Genomic DNA, 12,504 nt, shown 5'->3' with positions numbered 1-12,504 from the left:
ACCTTATTTATTTTCCTCTGTTGGTTCTTATTTTGTTATCTCTTACAGAGGTGCATTCTTGAAAGCAGAATAAAGATTTGCTGGTGTAGCCTTTGTCAGAAACATTTGTAAACACTCTTCCATAATGGAAAAGAATCAACCTTGAAATGAACTGAAATACATTGATTTTTTTCGACTGAAAGCACCGGCCTAAAAAGGAATTCCATTTTACTTTCAGCTATCAAAAAGTCTGTATTGTTTTATTTATAGAGTAGAATGTTCTGGAGAGGAGAAACATAACAGCATAAAGTAATCTCTGAACATGTAGGACCATTAAAATGGTTCTTTAAAATAACATGATGCCCTTTAATGTTACTTGGATCTGCAGTTTATTTATAAGCAAATAAAAACCCCCCAGGTAAGCATAGTTAATTTATAGTTTTTGCATGTGTTACAGATGCATGCTACAGATTTCAAAGATTCTAGACAAACTGAAAATAAGTTATTATACTGAAAAAATAACAAATCAACCGTCTAAATTTTTGCTAGTTTTTTTGTTAAGGATTCCATTTGTTGTTTACAAGGGTTGACATGCTCACCAATGCATCTGTGAACATATTTTGGCCAATTAAGATGATTGCGTAACTAAATTGTCTCAGCTTATGATATCATAAGCTCGTAGTTAATGTAACATAGAGATAGTAACATCACACTTGAGGCTTAGCTGCAAGTCAGCTTACTGTTGAATGGATAATATTACCCTGATGAATATTCAGTTAGCCACACATAGCTTCAATTCCTGGAGTAATCTTACAAGAGGAATAAGAAACAAGCAAAATTACAGGTAAGTAAGAATGTGTAGCATGGAATTTTAAGACACTGTCACAAGTACTTCACTCAACTCTAAATACTATCTTAGAGAAACATATAAAGCACTTAATACGTGCAGACTGTCATTAATACTCCTGCTTATATTCAGGATTTTTCTGAATGGGTAGATAGTAACTGTTTTTGCCACAAAGTTATAAGTAATGTGTCTTTGTTACCCTATTGCTGTGAAGAGACACAGGCACAGCAAACTTAAAGAGAGCATTTAGTTGAGGCTTGCTTCAGAGGGTTAGCCCTCTATCAGCATGGCAAGGAATTAGGTGGCAGACAGGCAAGGTGCTAGAGAAGTGGCTGAGAGATGCACCTTGATCTGCAGACAACAGGGAGGGAGAGACACTGGGCCTAACATGGGCTTTTGAAACCCCAAAGCCCACCCGCAGTGACACACCTCCAACAACAGCCCATCGACTGGGAACTAGCATGTAAATATATAAGCCTATGGGAATAGGGTATTTTCACTCAAAGCACCACATAATGTATGCAAGATAATTTATACATACATACACACATATGCATGTGTGTATGTATACATGTATACAGAGTTTTAGTGTACTACAGTAACCAACTTACTCTATGTGTGTGTATCCTATACAATCCTGTTCTCTACTTTAAATATATACAATAATGTGTTTTTAAACTCAAATATCTGAAGATCTATTATCATTATATTATAGTTACTATGTGTTCATTTCTTTCTTTATTTTACAAACTTAATGATAGATGTTTTATCTATCAGCATTTTCTCCCTCAAGTGAGTTGTATCACATTTCTGTATCCTTCCTCATTCACACTAATTTCACAGTGCCTGGTTCACAGTAAGACCTGGAAGACGCGCTAGGGAGAGATCAATAGGAAAGGCTTTAGACACGGCTTGGCCACAGATTCACTTGCACTTTTGTCTAAGTTACTTCAACTTCTCTCTGTGTTAGAATCAGTAACATGCAGAGTTAGGACAAAACTATCGCTAATTATATCACATTCTGATCCTCTTCTGGAATCCACTTGTTCTCTAGACCATGGAATCTAGAACTGGGTGTAGGATCCTGTTGTTAAATACAAAGGCCACACCTTCATTCTGAGATGCTTTCCCACTGTATTGGAATCCTCGCCTTACCACCGCGGCCAGCGCTATTTGTCTTGCAATGTTGTTTTGTATCCTCTCAGCTTTGAAGTGTTCAGTTTTGTTTTCTAGCCTACCAGTTAAAGATGTAGTCTATTGCATTCTTTTTTTTTTCTGATTATGTTTTCAGCATATCATTTTATATTAAGATCTGGGCTATCCAAACTATCCGACAGTTTCAGCTAGCAACATATTGTTTGCTGCTTTAATTATTATTTTTACAAATGAGAAAAGAAACTGTTGCCCACTGCCAGATCCAGTGCTGGCATCAGGGTTGGCACTGGGCCATGACTTCTCTTACTTGATTCTATTCAGCGTACTTGTATTGATCTATTTTTCTTGAGAGACAGAAAGTAGTCCCAGCTCCAAAAACATTTCAATGACAATATGGAAAGGAAAAGAAAGGGGATAATAAAAAGCCATTGTTAATCCAATGGAATCAATTACTATATTCAACCTAAACATTAAATAACAGATAAAGATCCATTATCAGAGCAGGTATACTAACAATACAGGATCTAACTGTATGCTGTCAAAAAAGAAGCATATTTAAATATAAAGCACAAATCATGTAAAAGTAAAGGTAAAAAAATAAGCCATTCCAATACTAATCGCTGACAGCTAATTTCTGACTCTATTGACAGAAAGGGAAGTAGGGTCAACAAGTAGCAAACAATCAAGAAGTCAGACAGTGTAGGGATGCAGCTTAGTGAGTGGGAGAGTTCCTACTTAACATGTGTGAGCGCCTGGATTCTCTCCCGAGGACCACAGACACGTAAACACTGTGCAATGAGAACAGAAACCTTTTCTATAGAACAAAATGAATTCATTTAAAATGACAACTTCATAAGTGATATATCTGAAGTACCAGAAACAAAAATGAAGCAAATTAAATAGACAAATTCATAATCATCGAGGCACACATTTGATAACCAAGTATATTTTTAAAAATCTGCAGGAATGTATTAGATTTGAAGAGCATTGTTACATATGACTTCACAGGCTAATAGAATTCTATATGCAGCTGACTCAGATGTTCAAGAATGCATGAACTATTAACAAAAAGAACAAACTACATTTGAAATTTCCCATAAATTTCAGTGGAATGAAAATTTTTTTAAATCAATAGATTCCCCCACATGTTTGGAAATTAAGCACACATTTTTAAGTGATCCATCGTTCACCGAAGGACTCCCATTTGTTCTGAACAATAACAAATGCGACACGATGACACTTGTTGGCTATGTTCTACCACACTGCTTGTGGTCAATAATCTTCACTGTCAATTTGACTGGCTTTCGAATACCAATACAAGCACACCTCTGAGTGTGGCTGTGAAGATGTTTCCAGAAGTTTAACTGAGGAAGAGAATACCTACCCTGAAGTGGGCAACACCATTCTAAGAACTGGGGGCCTACACCAAATAAAAAGGACATGCCGTCAGAGTACCAGCACTCCTCTGTACAGCCTTGCTGACATGTCTCCCTGGCAGGATGGACTATCTCCTTATCTCTTCAAACTGTGAGCCCAATACACCCTTCTCTGAGATGATTGATATATATTCTCCCTGCAGTAAGAAAAATAACTGGTTGGTTAAAGGGAACTGTATAGCTTTGAATGTTCATATTAGAAAATATCAAGTCCTAAAGTGATCTTCCTTTCCTAGTTATAAAAATCTAGACACAGAGTAAAATACAATTGTTTTAAGTAAATAAGAGTAAGAAATAACAACCAAAACAAGAACAGAAATCAGTCGAACAAATCTTTAAAATTATACTTTTACTTTTATTTTTTTAGGTACATGATCCAATTTCAAAAGTTGTTTCTTTTAATTGGGAATAAAATTGGCAAACATCCAGCAAGACCGATCACCATACAGCGAGAAGTCAAAAAACACCCAAGACTAAAAGGAGCCAACTCCACAGACATACATTACAATGGGAAGAAGAAAATGCCACGAACAAACTAAAAATTCTGACAACATGAATGACAAGAACAGACACTTTTAAAACATCATTTCCAAATGTGATAAATGGCTGAATATAAAACACATGTATAATTGTTATGCTGTCCAAGCAGCAGACATTTTATTTAGATTATTTCCAGTAAGAAAGTTTATCCAAATGTCTTGAGAGTGAGTTTGACCATTTCTTCAAACTCAAGATGTTTCTAAAAACTGGATGTTTTGAAAAGTGTGAGTTTTCTGAGGCCACATCGCCCTGTTACCAGTATCTGAAAGACTTTACAAGAGGATTTACAGCTCAGGACCTTTTGGTAGCATAAACATTCTTAAGAAAATGTTGACAAGCATAATCCAACCACATTGATCACGGCATTGATTCTGTTTAAAATGTAATATCAATGTATTCCCTGATAAAGAAGAAAACTCATTTTATGATTTCAGTAAAAATTCTTAGCAAACTGAAGATGGGAATTTCCTGGCTCCAATAAAAGAAATCTGAACAACTCAGCACATCCCCAGTGTTTTCCACAGAGACTAGAACTAATCTGTTCATTTTTGCCAACTCTATTCAACATTGTACTTTCACTAATATTTCAGTAATAACCAAATTCAGAAAAGAACAATGAAAATATTTTAATTTAGACAGAATGTTTGTATACGAAGAAAATTCTAGGGAATCTCCAGTCAGAGAGGGAGAGAAAGGAAGGGAGAGAGAGAATACTTGCATAAAAAGTCTTGATAGATCTACTAGGCACAGTATATAATTGTGTGACTTAGGCAAGACTTGGAGACTCAAGATCAATATACAAATATCGATTCTTTTTTTATGTACTGTTGCTGAGTAGTTGGAAATTACATTATGACAGCACAAAAGAGAACATTTATAGGGATTTATTTAACAAAATATTTCCATGACTTCTTACACTGAAAAATGATAAAATACTGTCAAAAATTAAAGACCAAAATAGATGGAGAATAATACTGAAAATGAGACATGTCACAGTTCAGGTAAAAATCGTCTCAGGATGAATACCTGACATGCAACTGGAATCTAAACTCTTTTAAAACATTCTCATCTATCTATAAGAACATAGGCAACTAAGAAAAATCAGTAAAATCTTGGATGATTACTTCATAAAAGGGTATCAATAATAATCACATGAACGTGTAATAAATATGTTGGAACATAAATATCAAAACATAAAGAAATTATCTTATTTGTCCATTAAAATGGCTACAATTAAAACTATGGAACTGCTCGCACACTGCTGGCGAGCAGTAGCATAGTATTACTACCCTGAAAATCATTTAATAGTTCCTCATCACATTAAGCTTATACAGAAAGCTTGGCCCCACAGACTACACTTAGGCATTGACTTTTCAAAATAAAAACACCTCGACAAAGAGACACATACAGTCACATATGGAAATGCCCATAGCAACTTAACTCATAACCCTAAAATTGAGAATTTCTCTAAATATCTTTTGAAAGAAGCTCATATGTGAGCTGCGATGTATTCATCCAGTAGCTTCCTGCTCACAACAAATGGAAACAAAGTGCAAACACTTGCTGCCTCATAGTTAAGTCCACTAGAATACATGTATCCACTCAAGGAGTAGATAAAGCCAGTCCGGTGAAATCAGCCTGATGACTGCTCTGAGTGGAAGAAAGATTGATTGAGCGAGGTCGAGAAGCAAGCTTCTAGTATGTTTCGTCTCCCTTTACATACAGAAGGCACAGACACGTATTATTGGTCAAAGTGCATATTTATCTATATTCTTAAGCTTCTGTGCTTCTTTTCTGTGATTGGATCTCAATAAAATCAATATGTGATGTGAGATATTTATGCAGAAAATTTTGTGTGTGCTTGAAACAAAACCTGGAGTGCAATCATATTTCTCTCTCTCTTTCTCTCTCCCTCATCTTGCTCTTCCTCCCTCCCTCCCTCCCTCTCTCCCTCTCTCCCCTCCCCTGCCCTCCCCTCCTCTTCTCTTCTCTTCTCTTCTCTTCTCTTCTCTTCTCTTCTCTCTCTCTCTCTCTCTCTCTCTCTCTCTCTCTCTCTCTCTCTCTCTCTCTCACACACACACACACACACACACACACATTTGGATTTGAATGGGTTTTTCTTATCTCCTGTAATGGCATTTTTGTTTTTGCTGCTGCAACAGAACACCTAACAAAAAGAAACGAAAAGGACTGGGACTACAGCTAGGCTCTGAATGTCCTGGATGTTTCCACATCCTAGCATGGATGTGCAAAGTCTTAAGTTCAATTTCCCACCTCACACAAACACATATACCTGCACAAAGCAACTGAAGATTTCTTTTGTCTCGCAGTATGAGATTACAGTCCATCATAGTGAGGAAGAAACATCAGGCTCATGAAGCAGCCACATTGCCTCTTTGGTCAGGAGGCAGAGAGAGATGACTGTTCCTGCTGGGCTGGCTCCCTTTACCTTTTAATTCAGTCTGGAACTCCAGGCCAGGAGATGGGTATTTACTCAGTAATTAAACTTTTCTGGAAATGTCTTCATAAACCTATGGGTGTGTGCTTCTATTGTGACTCTAAATCTAGGCAAGTTGGGAAAGAAGATCACCTTTATCTGCCAATATTCTTAACCTGTCATGAAGTTAAATTTACAAGTACAAGTACGTAAAAGATCTAGGACTTAGGAAGGCTCCATAATACTGGGTCAGGATCCTGGATTCATGGTTTCTCAGTGACAGGCAGTTGAAGATACATAGTTCCTTCTACTGATCTACAAAACAAACTGGTTATAGGACATGGTATCAATAGTCATAAAATATCTCAGAGGTGTACAGACCATCCCTCAAAATGTAAGATGGGAAACTTGGTGCCAGAGAGGTATTTGCCCAGGAACACAGAGCTGCTCAATGACAATTTAAGACTGAAATGGCAGTGACTTTATTCCCAGCACAGTGTCCAATCACTATATCTGGACACTTCTCTCAGCCATTACTCATCATTTTCAACCCAGACATCTCCCAGAACATTCACTCCAAACACTAACTTTAGTCTCTCCAACCCTTTTAGGGCTCCCTTTGCTATATATTCAAAGTTTTAATCATCCATGCACCACCTTGTGTGCCTTGCTGCTGGTGTATTGGGACTTTGGTAAGTCCCACCTCATCTCAGCCCAGTCTGATGACATGGGATACTCCTGAGAGCAGGCACTTGATTGATTCCATAGAGTTGCCATGACAGCACAGATTCATTCTGATGTATTTCTAAGGTGTTATGAAACTATACATGAGAACAAACTGTGCCAGCATAAAGCTTAGTAAATATTTATTCAGATAGATGGCCACATAATATATGCTGGTAGCAACTTCTTGCACTACATCAGAATTGAGAGAAATGACATTATGGATATATTAGGACCTCTTATTTGTTTCTAAAGGACAGAACAGCTCCCACCCCCACATAATTTATACACCTTGTTAGTCACCAGACATGACATCATAACGCTTGCATATTCATTCAACCTATGGTCACTCTGCCCTGCTTTGCTAACAGTGATGATGTGACCTACAGAAAATCTTACATAAGAGCCAGGAGAAGGCTGAGTCATTTGTCCTCCACTCAGATGGCAGGTTCCAAGGTGCTAGCAGTCACCTCACAATGACATAGAAATGATATTTCAGCTAGCACTGGAGAAGTGGAATCTTGCAGAGAGAGTTCCAGAAGCCATGAAGGGAAAAGGCAGAGGACCATAAAGATCAGATGTTTGTAAAGGGCATGGTTTTCTGTTTTCTAATTTTAAATATCTAAGTATTTGTTTCAGTTGGGGTGGGAGCCAAAGGACAACTTTCAGAGGTGAGCTTTCTCCATCAACTGTGTGAATTCCAGGGATGGAGCTCAGGTCATCAGGTCATCAGGTATGTAACATAAAAAATTCTAGCAGGATTTTAGCCAACCACGTCAAATATTCTCCCCACCCCCAACATGCCCCTTCCAGCTAAGTCCCTTGGTCTTTCTATCTTTTTTTCTTGTATAGAAACTAAGGATGAAACTCCAGACCTCACACGTGTAAGACTCCACTGATAAGTGACATCTCAAATCTTCTCTCTGACTTTCATTTGGAGTCAGGGTCTTACTAGGTTGCCTTGTACTGACTGTGGCCCAGACGAGCCTGGAGCTTGTAGTCCCTCAGACTTGTGCCAGTAGATCTGACAAACCTTTTTAAAATGCAGCAACTGGGGCCCAAAAGATGGCTGATGACTTCAGTTTGCTCCTAGGACCTGTGTGTTGGATGGAGCCAAGCAAATGTAAACAAAACAAACAAACAAACAAATAATAGCTATGGGATATTTCACGTATCTAATAGTTTTTAATGTAACAGTTATTTCGGTTGCATTAAGCAAGCACAGATTTCAATTAAGTTTTTACATACCAACTAGTTAAGTAGTTTGGCAAATACATAGAGCTAATGCAACAAGTTCTTTGTCAAATTTGTTATCAACAAAAAACAAAAACCTGGGGCGGGGGAGGAAATGAGTGGGCAAGTCAAGGTTAAGTACCCAGACTCCATTTTCGAAGTTTAGTTACTTGTATGAAAGCTAGTTGCTGTTTACAAGCTGTCCCAGTCAGCTGCCTTTTGTTTTCTCACTCTGGTCAGATAATAGCTATGGGATATTTCACATATCTAATAGATTTTAATGTAACAGTTATTTCGGTTGCATTAAGCAAGCACAGATTTTAATTAAGTTTTTACATACCAACTAGTTAAGTAGTTTGGCATAAGGGACAAGGATTTCCAAAGGGGATTTTTCCCCCCCAGAACTTAATAGTATATCTCTCCTGAAGTCTTGAGTTAAAATATCAAATACCACTTGGCCACTCACAGGGCCAACAATAACACACTCAGAGTATCTCTGGACACTGGCAGTGAAGCTCCAGCAGTGTTGAGAGGTGATCTGATCTGTTCACAATAAAGACTTCGCTTTCCTCTGGCTGTACCTAAAACATCCAAAAAGATATTTCTCTAGAACTAACTGCATGCACTTCTCAAAAGAGAGCAATCAAAACCAAAACAAAACAAAATAACCAAGAACAAACAAACAAACAAAAAAACACAAGAAAAAAAAATGTCTTCTCCTGAAAGTCATTCTCAAATATATTCTTCATACTCTGTTTACCAACTAATACAAAGTATAGTTGAATACGTGGCAAATTAAGCAGTCACCCAGTGTGATGATTCTGTAGTAATCTGCTGCCTGTTTGCTTTTTCTGGGAAATACTAAAGTAGAGAAAATGGCATCAAACAATTGAAAACTTTTAAAAAGAGGCCCGTTGCAAAGGATTATATGTGCCCTAAAATTGATAGACCAAAATATATATGTTGTGGGACACTATAGAAGGCAAGATATTCTTTCTCAACTGTGTTATGAACAGAGAAAAGGATGACAGATTGGCCGATCATGCAGATTCACAGGGCAGTGCTTTCTGTTGGCTACAGAGAAGCCTAAGTCCACCTGGTACTGGTAATTGTATTAGCATTACTGGGCACAAACAAGACCAGTTACTTCTACCCAGACTGGAGTATTCTTACCACACAGCCAGAAACCTGACCAATGCCCTTAGCTACGGCACATAGGCAAACTCTTAAGAAGATAATTAAATAAAAACATTCCTTTCCGTAGGAACATATTCTTCCCCAAGAGCAGGTTTAGCCTATTGAATAGCATTTTTTTTTTACAGAAAACAAAAAAACACAAACAAATGCTCCTCTGTTGTTAATGTGTGGAACTAGTACAGAGAGCACCCTCTGACAGACTACCCCACTAGAGACACCAATGAAGTCAACACTTCTCAGTATAGAAAAGTCCGTGTTTAGGCTGTGGCCCTCACTCTCCACAACTTGGAAGCTATTTGCTATCCATCGCCTTGTTAGGCTCTCAGAGAGCATGCCTATGAGTCATGTCCATATTTTCTGACATAATGTCTTTGAGGGCACCCTGCTCCTTTTCTTGTTTTGATGTCAAATTTCTCTCTGCTCCTGGGTTACACCTGCTGGTGACCTGTGCCTTCCCCACACGGGGCACTCGGGTTTCAAACACATCTGCTGGCGATGGAAGACAGACAGGTGACCTGTGTAAACCATTAGGATTAGGATTTATCACACTGTGGGCATACCTGTGTGAGCTATCTGTGGACATAGTAAACTTGGAATGTGGCACAGGGTGAGCTGCCGTGTGTTTCTAAGCAGTAACGTCTTAAAGTGTAGACCCACAATTTTCTAAGCAACCTTATTGTGCAATGTAAAGAAGTGAAATAATGATACCTCATTTCCTGTAAGGAAGAAAAAGAACTCAGAGATTGTCCAAGGTCAGACCATATGTAGAGTGGGAAAGTCAGAATTAAAGTGGGAGTTCCTCATAGAACAGCACAGAGCTCTTGCTCTCTTACCTCTTATTTTCTTGCTCCCTTGCTCCCCCCTCCACCTTCCCTTCTCCTCCCTTTCCACATGGCCATGGTCGCCCTCTACTTCTCTAATTCCCTACACTTCTCCCTCTCTCTGCCTTTTTACAATAAATGCCTTAAAACAAGAAAGAAAGAAAGAAAGAAAGAAAGAAAGAAAGAAAGAAAGAAAGAAAGAAAGAAAGAAAGAAAGAAAGAAAGAAAGGAAGGAAGGAAGGAAGGAAGGAAGGAAGGAAGGAAGGAAGGAAGGAAGGAAGGAAGGAAGGAAGGAAGGAAGGAAGGAAGGAAGGAAGGAAGGACACAGAACTGTTGTTTATCTGTGCTGCCCCTAGATACAGAATCTACATCCACTCTTTATACTGTTATCAAATCATCTTTTATTGTCGTGAAAAGGGATGCATTGGCTATGGAAGGAGGATGGCCCCTCTCCCCAGTATGAAAGGGTTTGTCACAAGAGAAAGAAATAATGTTTCCGTTAAAACCATTTAGAGCAACTGAATATTTGCACAATTAACAAAACCGTACAGACGTTCTTGCTGCTTATTTTCCCCTTTCTTAACCTTCATGGTTTAGCAAGTAAGAAAGAGCCACGAGAAGACAAAGAAATACTAACAAGGAGCACCGCACAAGGAAGGCCATTAGGCCATAGATGATGCCCTCAATGGGGTGATTCTGTGTCTCCAGGGAAACATTTCTTTGCATTCTAGCATCTTTACGTTGTCTAGGGCTTAAGGTGTGTTTGTGTCCAATATTCTCAGTTAAGATGAGGCTTCATCCAGGAAGCCAAGCTACAGAAAAGTGCAGACCCAGATCCAGACCCAGGTCCAGAGTCATCTGTTTGCCTCCTTGTTCATTCATACAATCATGCTATGACCCTGATATATGCCCTTCTGTGACTGGTTTCATGTGACCCTTCCCAGAAAAGTCCAGATTCTAAGACTGGTTACCCAGCCCCTGCTCTTCCTGGTGTCTCCCTCTCCTGATGCTTCCCTTCAGTGGGCCTCAGTCTGGCCCTCCTTCTGTTCCTCAAGGCTGCCAAACACTTTCCCTCCATCTGACCTTCCTGTTGTCTGTTCCTGCCTGGAACAGCCTGCTGTAAGGCCTGCTTATGGCTGATTTCTCCTCCTCCTCCTCCTCCTCCTCCTCCTCTCCCTCCTCCTCCTCCTCTCCTCCTCTTCCTCTTCCTCCTCCTCCTCCTCCCCCTCCTCCTCTCAAGGAATCCATCTCCACGGAGACACACTGAGAAAGCACCACTAAACTTTGCTTTCTCACAGAATCCTGGTTTGCATTACAGAGCTCAGCACATTCAGTCTGATTTGTGTACTCTCTTCCTTATATTTTATTGAGCACTGTCTAAAATGTATTCTCTGGGAGCAGAAAGAAAATTTCATGTTTATTGCCCTATTTGAGGCTCCTAGAACAGTGCCTGGCATATAGCAGGCACCTAATAAATAATTACTAAACTAAATGTTTAGGTGTTAAAAGTACATTCAAAAGACAAAAGAAAGAATTCATTTCCTAGAAGTGCTGGTGGCTTCAGGAAGTTGATTTGCTACTCAGTCACATGTCTATTACATTTCACTTAGCAGCTGGCAAATTTCTGGAGATTCAGGTCACCTGGTTTCTAAAAATATCTATCCACTATAATTCCAGAGCAATCCCTGGGGAAGTGACTATACTACTATTAGCAAGGAGTAAACTCCTTTAAGCCTGGAGGCCTGCCAGATCATTGGCGGTGTCTTATTTGGTGCTCAGATATAGCTTAGATGATAAATTATCTGATGTCCAGTTCATTAACAAGTCAACTCAAAATAACTAATAATTAATTGTAGGTAAGGTGACTTTGACCATATAAACTATATCAATTCAGGAATGTGGCAGGCCAAGTCATCTCTCTGGAAGGGGAAGTGTCATAGGTTAAAAAAGAGAAAGAGAGAGAGAGAGAGAGAGAGAGAGAGAGAGAGAGAGAGAGAGAGAGAGAGAGAGAGAACAAAAATGTGCCCACTTCTTATTAGTAAGTCGACTAATGAATCCAGGATTCACCCAGACATGAGACTTGGTTCTGGGCAAGCAAGTGGGAGCTACAGGGAAATACCAAGTACAGGCAGGCGC

Source organism: Mus musculus, chromosome 2 (assembly GCF_000001635.26).
Source record: "Mus musculus strain C57BL/6J chromosome 2, GRCm38.p6 C57BL/6J".
NCBI lineage: Eukaryota > Metazoa > Chordata > Mammalia > Rodentia > Muridae > Mus > Mus musculus.
The sequence above is the reverse complement of the archived record's forward strand: the minus strand, read 5'-3'. Positions refer to the sequence as shown.